Below are 18,671 nucleotides of genomic sequence, written 5' to 3' on the forward strand. Positions count from 1 at the left end.
TCATCCTGTGATACATATCCTACCTTTAGCTACCACATTGTTATCTGCTGCTATATGTGTTCTTCCATTATCATGCAACAGTGAGCAGACTCCTGATCATGGCTGCCTTAAGGCACTGTCAGAAATATTGCATTATAGCTCAGGCCTCACATGAATGACTGAACAAGGGCTAACTGAGAAAATCTGGATTTCCCGTGGTGGCTGAGTTGCTGAGGCATTACATTTAGGAGGCAGTCAGCACGTAAGGTTGGCTAGAAAGAGAAAAGACAAGTAAATAGCAAAAACTGCCATTAGACAAAGAACAAAGCAATAGCTGCATCCACGACTGCAAAACCCGCCAGTCATGGTGCAAAATAAGCACTTGAACACATCGCATGATAGCTAATAGTCATCCTGCGTCCACTCTGTTTGAATGTTTGTTCCCTACCCCCCCACATCCCCGATCTAATTTTGTGCACAATTGATCAGTGGAACCATTTCTGCTTTGTCTTCATTAACGGCTAATTAAAAGACAACTATAAAACCTGTGACACCGCTCTGCGGCCCTTAAGGAGCTGTCCACCGCCCGCTCAGGGAGGCTTGTGGCGGAGACAGTTACAAAGGTGAAAAAGAGATAAACACACAAATATTCCTGGCAAGAACAACTGCTGTATATACAACTCTGACAAGCCAGATTAAACTTCTCTGAATTCACAGCACCTCACTGGGTAACTGAAGTTGTTTTTCTGAAACAAATCACAGATTCGATGTTACCTGGAGCAGGGGTATAGTAGTCTGTTATTTATCTGTTGATAGGAATCAAAAAGCCACAAACAACAATCATTGCTCATCTGCCAGAGGCTTAGAACAATGAAAAATACGAACATGATTCTCACTTTTGCTCGGCTTGAAATACAGATTTTTATTTTTTTTTAAATCTCACAGCGATTGGCTGAAGGTTAAATGAAGGCTACTCCATTTAAACAGCTTTACGCCTGCATGCTTCAGGTGGTGCATGTGTACTGGCCACTGGGCTGTGTGTTCCTGTGTGAAGTGGTGTAGTGCTCTGGGCTGCGGAGATGCAGTAGTTCATGCTGAGCCTGAGGTCGGATCAGACTCAGAGGAGGATAGGTGAATTCATCAGCCCCCACAGAGCCTGTTAGGCACTCTGGCCTTATCCATCACCATGGAGTCCTGCTGCTTTACTGAGAGGTGAGCAAGGATGAGGAAAAAGGGCAAACCTCACCTCCACAGAGCCTAAGGTTTATATTTTTAAACTGTTGTTGCTTCTCATTGCCAAGATTTAGCAACAATAGTCAACGTTTTTATGTCGCAAATCGTATATTTATTCCCATTTCAATATAAGAAAGCTGACAGATTAAACATCATGCATGGAGATACGCTGACCTGATGCATCAGAAGCTTCTAAGACAAGCTGAAGCAGGACATATTACAGGTTTTATGACGTGAATGTGACCCTGAAGCTGACTGACGCGCACACATACTGAAGCTGAACCTTGAATTTATCTGTTTTTAAAATTTTTTATTTTATGCTGTTAGCTGTAGGTAATCAATGCCGTTTGACTTTTCTTCTTGTTTCTCTCGAAATTAAACCGCTTTTGTTTTGGATTTTTCATTTTTTTTGTGAGATTTAAACTTCTACATTCTGTATTCATGAAACCTTGAATAGTACACACCTCCCGCATTTTTAATTCTGGTCAGGTCAAACACTCTCCATGACCTGGTGTAACCTGTGTTTTATGACCGCCAGATAAATCCTGATATTTCAGTGAACTTCTCTTTCATAATTATGATTTGGCATTTGTGATGTGGGATGACTTTGTGATTCGACTGTTTTATTAGTCTTTTATTGACTTGCTTTAAGTTTGAAATGTGTTGTTGACATGTGACCTTATTGCTGCTAAACACTTGCTTGACTTTATGCCCCTGAGCAATTGCGAAACTGAGGTGCGGAGAAGGAAATTAGTGGCGTGGCAAAGAGGAGGGACCAGACCTTAGCGAGGCCAAACAGAGCGTGGCGAGGGGGATATCGGGCTTAATTGTGCTCAACTGGTATCATATGTAATGAACACAAGGGCTAATAATGGACAAGCGAAAGTAGAGGTGAAAGAGCAGGATCACTGGATGGACAGAAGAATGATAAAGAGTGTGGATATTGTACTGCATCACATTGTGGCAGATTTCAAAATGCTCATTTGTGCAAGCACTGGAACCATCAGTAACCTCGCACAAATGAGCACTGTTGTAAGTCCTTTCTCATCCTTAACAGAATGCATGTAGTGACAAAAGCCACACAGCAAGTGCCAGTGAAGGTTTGTCCTCATGACTGTAAAGTGCCAGTCATGAAGATTTTCCCAAGTTTTAAAGTCTTTTTTAATGATGTTGGTAACCTTCACTCTCACCTTGTGTCTCACTTTATCACACTGGCCAAATAAGTTTCAAACCAATTAAGAGACACTTATCTTTCTTTGTTCTTTTTAAATGTACTTTAAGAAGTTTGTAGTGCAATAAAAGCAAGTGCAAAGTGTATGCTTTGGTTATTTGCCCTGTTGAAACCCATGTAAATAATAAAGAATATTGTACATGTCATGTTTTGCTGTGTGGCAGGCAGGATGAGGACTCAAACGTAGGACTCAAACAAAAGGTAGAACTCAAAACGGCAGCTTTATCCGCAGGAGAAAACTTCAGACATAGGATGCAAAAACTAAACCGGGAACTAGAAACACACACAGCAATGAGGGTGTACGACATGACAACGGACAGAGGAAAACGCAGCGCTGAAATACACACGGGAGTAACGAGGGAATGGGAAACAGGAGGGAAACACAGCTGGGCCTAATCAGACATAACAAGACAAAGGGGAAGCAAACCTCTAAACACTGAACACAGGACACGAGACTATCAAAGTATAAAACAGGAAACGCAAGACAGGCATGGAGATGAAGACTTGACAAGGAGGCATGGCTGACAGGGAAGACATAGGAAACATTTCCAGACATGAAACGTGGGACACGGGAAAGGCACAGAGTAGACATTGGAAATACACAAACATAGAAACCAGGATAACCAGATGTAACACGGAAAACAGGGGAGGCACAAAACCTAAAGACTAGAAATCAGGAAATACTAAAGAACTTAGGTATGTATTTAAACAGTTACAACCTGTTACTGTAATGTACATAACAAAGCAAATGAAATAAAATGAGTCAAATGAATCAACTAAATTCAAAAGTATTCCATGCCAGCATGCTCTTGCCAGTTTAAAAACCTATTATCATTTAAATAGATCAATAAAGCAGAATTATCACTTTGACTATCAGGTCAGCTCCTCCTTCAAGGAATTGTTGACCTTGACGGAGAGGTCAGAGGTCAAATATGATATGATATTTTTGTCTTCGTACATTTTTTCATGCTTTTTGTCCATTTTTGACCAATTAATCATCAAGTTGACCTTAAAGACCTTGGTGGACGTAAGCCAAATTATAATGGATTGTTAACATTCAGTTCAATTCAGTTCTATTTATTTATCACCGAATCACAAAAGTTGCCTGGAAGTGATATATATTGCACGTTAAAAGTTCTTCAACAATAGAGAACCCCCACAAAATCAGATAAACTCCTATGATCAAGCTCTTGGTGGCAGTGGGAAGGAAAAACTCCCTTTTAACAGGAGGAAACCTCCAGGAGAACCAGGGTTAGGGAGGGGCGGACTGGTGGGGGGCGTAAGGTGAAGGAGACAGGATGAATGACACACTTAGAAAGAGAGTCAGAGATGAATAATAACTAATGATTAAATGCCGAGTGCTGTTTAAACACACGGCATGTCAGAAAAGGTGAGTGAAGAAGAAACACTGCAAATATGACCCCAGTCTGCACACCTACAAAGTTTTATTGTGTTTACACACTCAAACACTTCTGAAAACATAACCTGCTTGGCAGAGGCAACAAAATAAAACCAAAAAAAGAAACAGAAAAATAACACTTAAGTCAAACAGGCTCTTATGTAAACAGAGTGATGCCTGAACAAAGTCTGAACACAAGGCTTTTTACCTCATTTTAGTACAAAAACTGGCCCGTAAATAGTAGAACGTGTAATTAAGTTACACACAGAGAGCTGTCTATAAAATAATATTATTGCTTTTTGATGAATAAATAAGCCTAAAAACAAAAGGAAAAGAGGGCGATGGGGTTTAGTTCATTCTTTCAGCCTTGCACACATTTATCCATGTTGCACAACAGCAGTGACTTACTTAATTATTCATTAATTGTCCAGGACCTGACTGTAAATTGCAATCTATACACACACACAGTTGCATTTTTACAGTCAATCGTTAAACTTTGCCAGCGCTTGTGTTGAGTCTTCAGCTCCATCATCACTATGAGGACATTTGATTGGATTATTTGTGAATCATTACTAATTTGATATTGTGTTGCTGGATTTCAGCAACTTCATTTCAGCCATTTATACTAATAATTATGAATAGGGCCTATTTACCCAAAGTACTAAGACTAAACTCTAAACAATCATCTCTAGTGGTAAACTATTCCTACTCCTTGTTGAGCTTTATCTGATTAAAACAAGAAGAATCATCAATACCACCCTAACACACGATGCTGCATACTCTCTCAAAGCTTTGTCCTCTGTATTCTTGAGTATTTTAAAATATGCAGCAACATCACAGTTATTTGTCTCATGGGGTGAAAAGAAATGCGTATTTCCCCTGCACTTATCTGTAGAGATATACCAGCAAGTTCCTAATAGGACCCAGTCTTTTCCATGTGACTTTCCTCACCACAGGTATGACTGATAGCCAACATCTGACCAGTCCCTCCTTCCTTAGTCATACAGGAAATGGACTGCATGTCTCTGCGGGGCCCACCATCATATTAGTTGTCATTCACAGCAGGGCTGGCACTGGGAACAGGCCAGAGTGCTGTGGGGTTATTAAGGGACTCAGCTTGGCATCAGTGAACTCTTTGACTCTGTGCTGGAGAAGGGCTTACGCAGAGCTCGTGGGTTTGAGGAGAAGGGAGGAAATGGGAGGTTGGGAAGGGAAACCAGGCAGCTGAAGAAAAACTGTGTTTGGTTAAGTATACCCGTGAGAGCTGATTCTTGGCCGGTGACGGTTTCATTACCACGGTACTGATTGGAGGGAGATTTTGATAATGTTTTTAAGGAAAGTAGTTATTACTTAATTAGATGTTGCTACTTAAGATTAAACAGTAAGAACAAGAACAAATTAAATGGTTAAACACTGTTATATAACAGGGTATAACCAAAGTGATCCTTCTTCAGAACAAATGAATGTCTCTGGCAAATTCTTTGGCAAATCATTTAATTGGGAAATTGATGCAACAACACAAAAACCCAAAATGTAAACCTGAAGGTGGCGCTATAGGGATTCATATGTTTACTAGGACATTTTCTTTATAGAGGCGATCGTGGCTCAAGAGTTGGGAGTTCGCCTTGTAATCGGAAGTGTCCGGCAGCCTCGCCTCTGTCAGTGCGCCCCAGGGTGGCTGTGGCTACATTGTAGCTGCCATCACCAGTGTGTGAATGGGTGGATGACAGGTTGTGTAAAGCGCTTTGGGGTCCTTAGGGACTAGAAAAGCGCTATACAAATACAGACCATTTAGAGCATGATTTCTTTTCCTGCTAATTATATACAAGCATGAAAACATACATCATCTGCTGTAGCTTAGCTTTTTGAGTGAGCTACCAAACACCAGGGGAGAGTGCACTGCGGTTTGCAAGCTCTGGCTTCTTAGCTGCTAAGCTGTAGCAAAATACAAAATATATAAATTTACATGGACATGTGGACGCGTCACTTGGGACCAACTAAATGGTGCATTCCTTGTACACTACTGCATTGTGTCTCTAATTCTTTAAGGTACAAAGCCAATTAATCGCATTAGTTCTAATGTTTTCCAAAAGACATACAGGGACAGAGGATTCAGGAAGAATTTAGTCCAGTCCAACCTGTCCAGGGTGCACTCTACCTCTCGCCCTGTGGTAGCTGGCATAGGCTCTAGCCCCCTGGTGACCCTGATAAATGGAAGCGAATGGATGGATTAATTGATTAACACTGAAGAACTATTCTTAATAACCATAATAATGTGAAAAAAACCAGACCGTGAACAAGTTTAACATGCCTGTCTTACTAATCCTCGCGCACTTGCAGGCTACATACTACATACACAAGCTGTGCACTGCACACCACTTCACAGATAATAAATATTGCTGTGCAGCATGCTGTATGTTAAAATTACTGTAAGGTACAGAATAGCTGATAAATTCCTTCCATCTCCTGATGCACAAACACAAAGAGGAGAAGGAGTACGCCTCTCTTGGGTTAGCATTATTACTGTAAAAGCAGTTGCTCCATATTGATAATGTATCCCATGCCTGTAGCTGCCTTATTAATAAATTATAGGTCTGTGTAAAGCATATTGCACTTTACATTTTTGCATATTTATATTTTATAAATATCAGTACCAGAGATGGGCAGTAACGCGTTACTTGTAACGCGTTACTGTAATCTGATTACTTTTTTCAAGTAACGAGTAAAGTAAGGGATTACTATTGCAAAATCAGTAATTAGATTACCGTTACTTTCCCGTAGGAACGCTGCGTTACTGCGTTACTAAAACCGTGATTTTTTTGCGAGAATGTCTCATGACAGTGACGTAAGCAAGTGCGACGTTGGTGACAGCAGCTGTGTGCAGATCAACAATGGATAATATATCGAGTGCGGGAGAGAGTATGAGCGTGCAGCGTTTAAAGTGTGGAAGTACTGACCTTACTTTGAGTTTGTGTCAAGGGTAGTGTCGTGGATGAGAGAAGGAGGACCCAAACGCTGGACTCACGGGCAGGTAGGTGAAGGTGGATGTTTATTGCCGAAGGAGTGAGCAAACAGTACAGAGGGAGGAAATGGCTGGCTGACTGAATGAATGAATGAACTAAGGACTGACTGACTGGACATACAGACGACATCAGACATACATCATTAACATCAATGACACGACAGAGAACTGGTGAAACCGAGGAACTTAAATACACAGGTTGACTGATGACAATGATTGGAAACAGGTGAGTACAGGGCTGAACATAATCTGACTAATGACACGGGAGACAAGCTGACACGGGAAAAAACAGGAAGTGAGAACATTAATGTGGCGAACCAAACTGAACATGAACAAACTGAAATCACTGGGTCAACGACCCAGGAACCCTGACAGTTTGATTCCATAAAAAGTGACAAAAACATTAGCGTCCATCGTGCGTGGGAAGAAAAAGAGAAAGAAAAAAAACCAGAACAGGGTGGGCGGAGGGGGCCCAGGACGGAGGGACGGAGGGACGGAGTCCACACCAAGACAGTTCAGGAGGGCGCCCCCGTGGCCGAGACGAGACAGTTCAGGTGGGTGTCCACGCGGCCCGTGGCCGAGACGAGACAGTTCAGGGGGCCGACCGTGCGGACGGCAACGGCGACAGCACTGGTCCGGGGGCCGACCGCGTGGAAGGCAACGGCGGCGACGTGGACACAGTTCGGGGGGCCGGCTGCGCGGAAGGCAACGGCGGCGACGTGGACACAGTTCGGGGGGCCGGCCGTGCGGAAGGCGACGGCGGCCACTCAGGCGAAGGCGGTCCGGGGGCCGGCCGTGCGGAAGGCGACGGCGGCCACTCAGGCGAAGGCGGTCCGGGGGCCGGCCGTGCGGAAGGCGACGGCGGCCACTCAGGCGAAGAGGGTCTGTGGGCCGCCCACGACGGCGATGGCGCCCGGCCAGTGGCCTAGCCAGCGGTCTAGAAAATGGCCGTTTAGCTCCAGACCCAAACGAGGCTGGGCCAGGCGAGGCTGAAGGCTCTGAGGCTGAAGGCTCTGAGGCTGAAGGCTCTGAGGCTGAAGGCTCTGAGGCTGAAGGCTCTGAGGCTGCAGCAGACGAAGGCTCTGAGGCTGCAGCAGACGAAGGCTCTGAGGCTGCAGCAGACGAAGGCTCTGAGGCTGCAGCAGACGAAGGCTCTGAGGACGAAGGCTCTGAGGACGAAGGCTCTGAGGCTGCAGCAGACGAAGGCTCTGAGGACGAAGGCTCTGAGGACGAAGGCTCTGAGGCTGCAGCGGACGACGGCTCTGAGGCAGAGGCCGGGCCGGGCGTGGGTGCAGCTGAGGCAGAGGCCGGGCCGGGCGTGGGTGCAGCTGAGGCAGAGGCCGGGCCGGGCGTGGGTGCAGCTGAGGCAGAGGCCGGGCCGGGTGTGGGTGCAGCTGAGGCAGAGGCAGAGGCCGGGCCGGGCGTGGGTGCAGCTGAGGCAGAGGCCGGGCCGGGCGTGGGTGCAGCTGAGGCAGAGGCCTGACCGGGCGTGGGCGCAGCTGAGGCAGAGGCCTGACCAGGCGATGCAGGCGCGGAGGCCTCTGGCCGGAGACAGGCAGGGCCAGTAGGCGCGGAGGCCCCTGGCTGAGGAGCGGCCGGGCCAGCGGGTGCGGAAACCCCTGGCTGAGGAGCGGCCGGGCCAGCGGGTGCGGAAACCCCTGGCTGAGGAGCGGCCGGGCCAGCGGGTGCGGAAACCCCTGGCTGAGAAGCAGGAAGGCTCACAGCTGGCTCTGGGTGCTGTAGCTGCAGGTCCGGGAACTGGACGGGATGGTGGACAGGTGACTGGGAAACAGGAGGCGACTGGACTACAGGGCACTGGGCGGCAGACTGGACTACAGAAGAGTGGAGGACAGGTGGAGACTGGACTACAGGTGACTGGAGGACAGGTGGAGACTGGGCTACAGGTGACTGGAGGACAGGTGGAGACTGAGCTACAGGTGACTGGAGGACAGGTGGAGACTGAGCTACAGGTGGCTGAACTGACTGGAGGGCAGCAGGAGACTGGACAGCAGGTGAGGGAACTGATTGGACTAAGGAGACTGACGGATAAACAGAGGCCGGTGAGGCTAATGGCTGAGCTAAAGAGTGAGCTAGTGACGGAGATAAAAATTACGGCTTGGGCTCGTAAGGCTGGTGCCTGGGCAGGGGACAGTTCAGCTAGTCTAACCAGTGATACTGCGAGGGCGTGAAAAGCTGGATCAGGAGGTGGATGAAAGGGTGAAGTAGTAGGTGGACCGGTTAGCTCTTCCAAGCCTCCAGGGAGGTCAGGCTGGGTTCTGGCTGCCCTCAGCCTGGGCGCTGGGACAGGCACAGAAGGTGGCTGGACACCAGTCACCCCCACCCGAGAAACAGGAGCGGGTGTGGAGGTAGACTGGGTCGCAGCTGCCCTCCTCCTGGGAGCTGGCACTGGAGTGGGTGTAGGCTGACTGATAGGAGTGGAAATAACGACTGGGTGAGTGACACTGACAGGTCTATCGGGTTGTATTCTGGTCTTTCTGCCACCACTATTTACAGTTTTTGACTGAACAGTCTTTGGGGAGCCAGAGCAGAAAAAATCTTCCCAGTCCACATCATCCTCAAGGAGGGAAACTCCCCATGAATCAGAAAAGAGTCTGTTGTGTGTTTTAAGTGGATAATCAGATGAGGGGTGTGGAAAACAGTCACTGGAACTCACCACCGGGAGTTGCTGAACAGAGTCCGTTTTATGGCGGCGTGTGCGCCGCTTTCCCCGGGAAGAGGAAGCGGGCCGGGTAAACGGCTGAGCCGCTGGCGCGGTAGCCTCCGCTGAGCCGAGATGGGAGGTGTAGCCGCTGTGCCGTGGCGAGGCGGAAAGGCTGGAGAGTGAAAAGGCTGGCGGGCGAGCGAGGAGCGAAGCGGCGGGAGAGCGAGCGGCCGAAGCTTGGGCTGTGACGCCCACTCTCCGCGGCGAATGCTCCGGTGCAGCTGAGGCAGCAGGTGGGGGAACGTGGCGTCTCCGAGGCCCGCCCAGAGCCAGGCGAGTCCCCTCGAAGACGTGCTCTCTCTCCGCGAAGAGCCGCTGTTTTCCCCGAAGCCCCTCCGTCCAGCGAAGGAGCGCTGCCTCCTGCCGCTCGAAAAGTTCAGGGTCCGCTGGGTCCACAACGCGGGGTCGTGTCATTCTGTCAAGGGTAGTGTCGTGGATGAGAGAAGGAGGACCCAAACGCTGGACTCACGGGCAGGTAGGTGAAGGTGGATGTTTATTGCCGAAGGAGTGAGCAAACAGTACAGAGGGAGGAAATGGCTGGCTGACTGAATGAATGAATGAACTAAGGACTGACTGACTGGACATACAGACGACATCAGACATACATCATTAACATCAATGACACGACAGAGAACTGGTGAAACCGAGGAACTTAAATACACAGGTTGACTGATGACAATGATTGGAAACAGGTGAGTACAGGGCTGAACATAATCTGACTAATGACACGGGAGACAAGCTGACACGGGAAAAAACAGGAAGTGAGAACATTAATGTGGCGAACCAAACTGAACATGAACAAACTGAAATCACTGGGTCAACGACCCAGGAACCCTGACAGTTTGATTCCATAAAAAGTGACAAAAACATTAGCGTCCATCGTGCGTGGGAAGAAAACTTCTTTTTACAGCGAAAAAAACCCCTAAACTTCCGAGCAAGCACCGAGTAGCTACGACGTGATGGGAAACTCACAGAGACACTCGTGCGGATTCTTCAACTGACCGCAGCACACCTGCACCAGGGTAACCCTCCGCCTACCCTGCTCCTGCTTTACAGGTGAAAATAGAGCAAAAGGACCGCTGAGTCTTTGACTTTATTTATTTTCTGCTGTGTTTTACTTGCATCTGTTTGAAAGAGTGAGTGAAAACACAAAAAATATTTTATTTTATGTGCTGGAATGTGTAGAAAATAGGTTTAAATGTTAAACTAATTTATTCAAGTCAGAGAATGTTGCATATAATTAAATGTTTTGCTTGATGCATAAAGTTAAAAGATTAAAACTGATAAAACAAGTTAAAAAAAGAGACTTTTCCATTTGATTACATTTTGTATGATGGATTATGTAGAAAAAGTAGAATTGGGCTGAAAGATCTATCACTTTATCACCTCTTCAGGTTGTAAATCGTGTTTTTAAAAAGTAACTAAGTAACTAAGTAACTAAGTAATTAATTACTTTTGAAAATAAGTAATCAGTAAAGTAACGGGATTACTTTTTGGGGGGAGTAATCAGTAATTAGTTACTGATTACTTTTTTCAAGTAACTTGACCAACACTGATCAGTACATGTTATATCAATAGATGGATGGAGACATAACAGCAAATTAATAATTACCGGTTAGCAGACTAATGTCTATGGTTGGGGCAGCACTGGAGGTGAGTGTTATCTTACACTGGCTTGCCACTGTTTCCTCTTACCCCACAGATGCTTTGGACATGATCTTGTAGTCTCTTGAGTGGCTGCAGGCATCATGGGTGTTGAAGGAAATTGCCTTCCCGGGTTTCCTCCGTGGCGTGAGCGATAAGCAGAGTTCTGTCCTTTATAAGATTCCTAATTATTTAAAGTAACACTCAGGTATGCCATTCAGCTGGGTTAGTTACGACGTCGGGAGCAGCTTGGGAGAACAAGGAAACACAGACTGCTTCAGGTTGTCTTCCCAAATCGACTCAAAGGTTTATTTGATACACAGCAGTTTATATAGATGAAAAAAGGTTCGTGTGTCAGCTTTCCCAGTTCAAACCGGTACAGACCAAATAAGGAAACGTCTTCCTGCCTTCTGAGCAAAGTATCCCTTGTGTAGTTTATCAGTTCAGCTACAATTTATGATCATCCCAGCAAAATACACTCCTAGACATAAAATACAGAGTTCTTTCATCAGTGAATTCTGAAACGAACCACCTAGCCTTTAACGAGCCTTTTCCAGGAGATAAAGAAAAAGGGAGGATGGGAGTAAGGAAGTGGTCTCATCTCTGTGGTGTTTTTGACCTTCAGGTACCAGCTTGTGAGTCCTACACATTAATTCTTGGGTCACAGAGAAAGAGAAAAACAACTAGTAGATTGGCCTTATTGAGTAACAGTTTTCCTGTATAAAACAATATCCTGTAAATGCTTACCGTGGTATCAAAATACCTAACAGTTCCCCTCTTTTATTATTTTTAAAAATAATAACTCAAATAGAAAGGAAAAATCACAAATGTAATAACATAATATAAAAAGCAAATCATAAAATGTAATAGTTCACAACCTAATGTTCAATATACACATCAGGAACATCATCAATGACATCTGACACATAATCTGGGTCAATTTGTGCCAATTGCAAATACATTGAAGTAGCTGTACTAGTAGCTATACGGGTTATCATTGAACGTACACAGGGTACCACACAACAGACAATAATCATCAAAAACATGCTGCAACGGTTACAAAGGCTACAATTAGTTCCTTCCATCTTCCAAACGTGTCCTGTAGCCACTTATGTAGCCACTGACCGTGACCTGTATTGGCAATTAGTTCTATCTGCAATGCTTCAAGTTTATTCATAGCTTGTGTGAATGAACCGTTAGGGGCGGTATTATTGGGAATGAAAGTACAGCATACATCAACGGTTACTAGACCACAGGTACCGGTCCAATTAACAGGTAAAGCTAATCTAAGAGTATTATTGCACATCCAATAAGCATGTGGGATTGGTCTAGTCAGGCGCGTGACCATGTGTGATTTAACTAACTCCCCCCAGTCAGTGTCATTTAATACACCGTCTGGGGGAACAATGATCGATTCTCTGCTCGAACTTGAACTGTGTGTGTGTTCCTCCAGATATGATACAACTTCAGCCACAGAGACAGCTAGCCATGTCTCATTACAGCGTGCACCTGGGGAGTCAGAGAAGAATGTATAGTTATCCTTTGTATAATCTATGTGTGTGTCTGGGCCAGTTAACTTTAGTCTGCGCAGACATATCATACTAGTATTAAAATGGAGAGGGATCTGTCCTAAGGGCAGTGAGGGCTTTAACCTATTCTTAGGGCGTTTCATTGGGGCGCAGGTCCCTGCGGTGTCATTAGATAACTTCAATAATTCGCCTAATGGAGTCTCAGGGTTAGTTGGTGTGTGTGTGTGTCTAAGTAGGCAGTCGAGAGGGCTCAGAGTCAACTGTAAAGTGTCTTTAAAGAGAGCATTATCTCCACCGATTTTCTCTAGTCCCTCAGTGAGGGGGAAACCGGATATGGGGTATCCTACTATTACCTGTTCTGGATTAGCCTTTGAACAGACATAACAGTTACTGTTTCCTAAATCACGAGCGGCTGTTCTGGCATTTTCATACCAGGCGTTAGCTCCTGTTCTAGAGGGCGCATAAGATGGTTTATTAGTGGCGTCTATGTTGCTATTTACTGATTTTAGGGAGCGTGAGGAGTGCATTAAGTAGGTGTCTTGCAAAATGGAGCATGAGGTATAGTCAGCAAAATATGACCTGCAGAAATGTGAACATGGTTGCAGTTTACAATACAAAATAGCAAAGAGAAATCTTAACGTTAATGCGATAGATATAATAAATAACCTAAATATATGAGAAAGTATATAAGAAAAACAGTTCTTCAGTTGTCTCCTGGCCTGGTCCCAGGTTCGAGAGACATTGAATAAGCGTCGTATGATGACAATGGGCATTTCATTTTCTCCATTATCAGGATGAAATGAGTCTGGCTTTATCAGGTTAGACATCATGTGGTACTTTTGGCTGTCTGTTCCTGCTGGATGTTTGAGTACCTTGTTGTTGTTCTTTCAGACGTTGTGTGTTAATCAGTGATTGTGTGTGTGTATGTTGGATCCGGGCGCTGGCTCGCCTGAGATGTCATCTACCCGTGTGTTTATTTGCTCTGGATCCGGGCGCTGGCTCGCCGGAGATGTCGTCTGCTTGATCCGACGCCTGAGATGGTCCGATTGGGCTGGTCTTAACCCTGCTGGCATGAATCCACTGAGGTTGTCCGTCTGTGAGGATGCTGGTTCTTCGTCACTGCCAGTAAAGCCTGGGGGCTGGAAAACGCGGCCTCCCAGAGTGTCCTTGGTTTTAGTGGCTTCTCCAACATGCGTCTCCTTGTCTCCACTGGTGGAACTGTGGAGGGGAAAAGCTGAGAGAGACAAACTTTCTGATAGTTATTATTCAGTTTTTCTACCAGGTTGTGAACATCAGTGGACAATGCAATATACATCACCTTCTACTAGCGGTGCCCCTCTGGAAGCTGACCATGGTGTTGGAAATAGTCTTATTTCAAATGGAAATAATTTGGTTACTGCAGATGGAGTCATTCCAATCTCACACAGGACTTGAGTAAGTAATTTGACCCAGGTCATTAAAGTTTTAGCACATTTTTTAATTACTTCTCATGTGAATGAAGGTCCTCTATCACTGTTAATCTGGTGAGGTATTCCGAATCTGGGTATTATTTCATTGCTCAACTTTTGACAGACTACTTCTGCAGTTTCTTTTGAGGTTGGATAAGCTTCTACTCATTTACTAAATTGATCCACTATTACCAGTAAGTACTTGATACTTCCTTGCGCTGGCATATGTATAAAATCAATTTGTAATGTATGAAATGGAAAATCTGGTTGTGGTAAATGCTGATGTTTTGCTTTTGAGCTACCTACATTAGTTCGCGCACATGTTAGACAGGTTGCTAATATGCTTTTTACTGCATGTTATGTTTTCTCAATTACAAATCTTGATTTTATTGCCCCTATTACCCCTCTTTGTCCGACATGACTCACACAGTGAAAATGTCGGGCAAGGACTGGCATCAGGGAATATGGGAGGGCAATCAAACCCTTAAGATTTTGTATAAGCCATCTCTGTCATCTAAGGTACAGTCATTATTCTATGCAGAGGCTTGCTCTTGTATGAATTTTAAATCAACATTTGTGTCTAAATAGTCTGGGAGTGTAACAAGTGGCAGCTGTAGGGGCACAGACAATACTTCCTGCGGAGGTGGGAGCTGCGATGCAGCTGCAGCCTTGGCTGTCACGTCTGCTAGAGCATTACCTGTTGCTTCGTCTGTGTCAGCTGTACTGTGTCCTTTCGTTTTTACAACTGCAACGGCCGATGGCAGCTGTATAGCCTGAAAAAGTCTTTTAACAAAATCAGAATTTAGCAATTTATTTTCCATCAGCAGATCTAAATCCTCTCTGTCTCCACAATGTGCCAAAGTCATGCACGATGCCAAATGCATAGCGGCTGTGTGCGTAAATTGTCACATGCTTATCCAAATGTAGCTCACAGGCGCGTATTAAAGCCATGAGCTCTGCTTTTTGTGCTGAGTGAAATGGTAATGAGTGAGCCTCTAGTATGATGTCAGGCACTGTTACCACTGAATAGCCACAAAGAAATGAGTTGTCACTCGGCCTTGAACAGGACCCGTCCACATAAACCGTGGCTGAGTCTGAGATAGGTGTTTGCTCTAAATCTGGACGTGGTGCCGTGGATTCCTGTATACGTGTCATGCAGTCATGATCATCAAGCCTGTCTGAGCCATCCTGTCGGTCAGAAGAACACAGAATAGTATCAATAAATGTCATGGCGAATCAGGTGTGCTGCTCGCTTTTATAGTGAGATTTGCATATGTTGTTTAGTTATGTTTGCTACAATGGTCGTGACCTTGTGATTGGTGTGTAGAATAGTGTCATGTGAGAGTGTGAGCTTCCCGCAGTCCCTTATCATGATAGAGCAAGCTGCTACTGCCCTCAGGCAGGCCGGCATTCCTGAACAATTCAGGCAGCACCTTTGAGTGGCGGAGGTCAGCACTCCCTGTAATGCATTGAAAGAGGCAGTCATTTCTGTGGACCACAGTATTCGAGGAGGCTTGTCTTTTTTACAACAGTCACGCAGAATGTGGTCATGAAAAGAACAGTCTGGTATCCACTGTCTGCAATAGTTCACCATGCCTAGGAAGGACAACATTTCCTTCTGTGTAGTGGGACGAGGGACGGAGGTCACAGCTTTGACCCTGTCTGCAGTCATGGAACGTTTTCCGTGAGACAGTGTGAATCCCGAATATTGAACAGAAGTCTGACAGTACTGCATTTTCTTTGCTGATGCTTTGTGGCCAGTCTTTTGGAGGTGCTGGAGAAGCATGTGTGTAGCAGTTTGACATAGTTTTTCACTTTCAGCACAGAGGAGGAGGTCATCCACATGTGGATCAGGGTGCAGCCCTGGAGGAGTGAAGCACCATTGAGAAAGCAGCAGAGCTGTCTATCATGCCTTGGGGCAAACGAGTCCAAGTGTACTGCTTATTTCTATGTGTGAATGCAAATAACGGCTGTGTGTCTTCATGAGAAAAAGGAGCGGAGCATAAATCCACCACGGTAAAATGTGTATGCAATGCATGTCAATATGCTGTGAACATCTGAAACGAGAGGTGGCAGAGGAATGTTGACTGCATTAATTTGCCTCAAGTCTTGTATGAAACGCCATACGCCAGGTTTGTTAGGCTTTGGCACAGGATTGACAGGAGTGTGGGCTTTATTACTCCTGTAGTCAATAAATCTCCTATCATGACATCTAGGACTGCGGCTTTTTCCGTGGAAATGGGATGTTGCTTGACATATACTGCTTGTTGTGTTTTAATAGGTGTACGTGATAAAGTGTACAGTCAATAAATCCTATATCATTCTCACTTTTTGACCACAATGTCATATTCTGGTATTCAGCTGGCAATGTAACTGCAGAAATAGTACAGTGGATAGGGTAGGTTAGATCTATGTGACGACATATTTCGTAACCTATGTCTGAGTTATGTAACAAAATCACTGTTTGACCTTCACTTGTGTGAGCAGTTATCATGTTGTTGAACAGTGTGAGAGAAACAAAAGTGTGGCTCCCAGTCATGGGATTACCTGTTAGTGGCGTCTGTACACGTTTTTTTTTGGCACAGTGTGTGACATAGAGTACCGGACAAAAAGGATGTTGAGTTCATTCTCTGCTGAGGGTCCAGCTGACACAGAGGATGTTCCTTCTCCATCATGTCGGTACATAGGGCAGAGAAAACATAAGCTGTTATCAGTGTCAGCAAACATTTCACCCTTTATGTTAAATGAAATACACAAATTCATTTTTGCCTTGGGTGTCTGCGGCTGCTGGAAAACTGAGCTAAATTTGCACCTCTAGCTTGTCCAACAGTGCATAAAGCGTTTTATGAATACTAGGATAGATTCATCAGGCTTCTGTTTACACATAGTTACTGCATTTAAGTCAATTTTGTCTCTGGACATTGTTAGCAGGAATTTCTTTAGATTCTTAAAGAAATCGGCGACTTTGTCATTATTTACCCTCCTTTTGTCCATAGCGGTAACATTTGATGCATCACGTCGCGGCATTCTATCATATATTTTCTACAGGACTTTTTAAGCAGACTACTTTTCTTATCACAAATGATATTCAACATTTCTACTGACCTGTTTTCTGGCGATAATCGTTCGGGATAAGGCTCCGAAAAGAAATTAGAATGCATTGAACTTCTTAAGTTGTAAACAAAGTCAGTCACATAAGCACTCCCGCATGTTCTGGATACGTGATCATGGACGTCTTCACCGATTCGTGGACGTAGGTTACACGTAACCGGAAATGGGAGTTGTACTGAGCCGTTATTTGAGACTTTATTTTGTATTTTATTAATTTTTGGTTTTACAGGTACTTTAGATTTTTTTATCGGACCTGTCTGTGGTCTTTGAATAATTCTGACCCATGTTCAGTGATTTCCAGAGGGGTTTACACGCTAGGAGGATTTAGGTTAGTATTTTCGCTGCGGCACAGCTGAGGTCACTTTAAATTTATTGCTAGCAATTTTTTGTTTGTGTGAGCAACTCTCACTTAGCGAGCAACTTCTCGCTTAACGAAAACAACAGGCAACTTCCTGTGTCTTTCTGCTTTTAATTTACTGCTTTTAACCCTTGAGACCCGTGTTTTGTTTTTTTTGTTTTTTTAAAGAAAAATTAAACAATTAATTATTATTATTATTATTATTTTTTACGTATAAATGTGTTGTCTTTCCACTTGATTATAACTGATTTATTTATAACATTTTATATAAAAGAAAAACGAGAAGCACATTAATTCATAGTAATTTAACATAAAATTGTTTGATAGTGTTAATTTGGAAAGCCACAACTCTAGCGGGTCACAAGGGTTAATCTACTTTATTCGGGGACTGAGGAAGTCAGTCAGTGTATCTCTCTGGATCACTAAGTGAAACTTCGTCAGCATATCCCGTTTTTTTATGGATCGATCACTGAGAGAGGTATAATAGGTCTTTATATAAATATGAAAGACGCATATTTACCTTCTGTCAGTAATCCCACTTCTGACACCAAGATTGAAGGAAATTGCCTTCCCGGGTTTCCTCCGTGGCGTGAGCGATAAGCAGAGTTCTGTCCTTTATAAGATTCCTAATTATTTAAAGTAACACTCAGGTATGCCATTCAGCTGGGTTAGTTACGACGTCGGGAGCAGCTTGGGAGAACAAGGAAACACAGACTGCTTCAGGTTGTCTTCCCAAATCGACTCAAAGGTTTATTTGATACACAGCAGTTTATATAGATGAAAAAAGGTTCGTGTGTCAGCTTTCCCAGTTCAAACCGGTACAGACCAAATAAGGAAACGTCTTCCTGCCTTCTGAGCAAAGTATCCCTTGTGTAGTTTATCAGTTCAGCTACAATTTATGATCATCCCAGCAAAATACACTCCTAGACATAAAATACAGAGTTCTTTCATCAGTGAATTCTGAAACGAACCACCTAGCCTTTAACGAGCCTTTT

The 18,671-nt window shown here is 44.6% G+C and overlaps 1 long non-coding RNA gene across 1 annotated transcript; it reads right to left on the minus strand.

Moving 5' to 3' along the window:
- Nucleotides 1–11,506: 11,506 nt before the first annotated feature.
- LOC143421423 (uncharacterized) lies at nt 11,507–18,190 on the minus strand. The gene is made up of 2 exons (XR_013101056.1): nt 17,313–18,190; nt 11,507–13,993 (listed from the first exon to the last, which is right to left on the minus strand). It is a non-coding gene; the product is annotated as an uncharacterized LOC143421423 (long non-coding RNA).
- Between the last annotated feature and the right edge of the window lie 481 nt (nt 18,191–18,671).

The sequence above is a fragment of the Maylandia zebra genome, linkage group LG12 (assembly GCF_041146795.1).
Source record: "Maylandia zebra isolate NMK-2024a linkage group LG12, Mzebra_GT3a, whole genome shotgun sequence".
Taxonomy (NCBI): domain Eukaryota; kingdom Metazoa; phylum Chordata; class Actinopteri; order Cichliformes; family Cichlidae; genus Maylandia; species Maylandia zebra.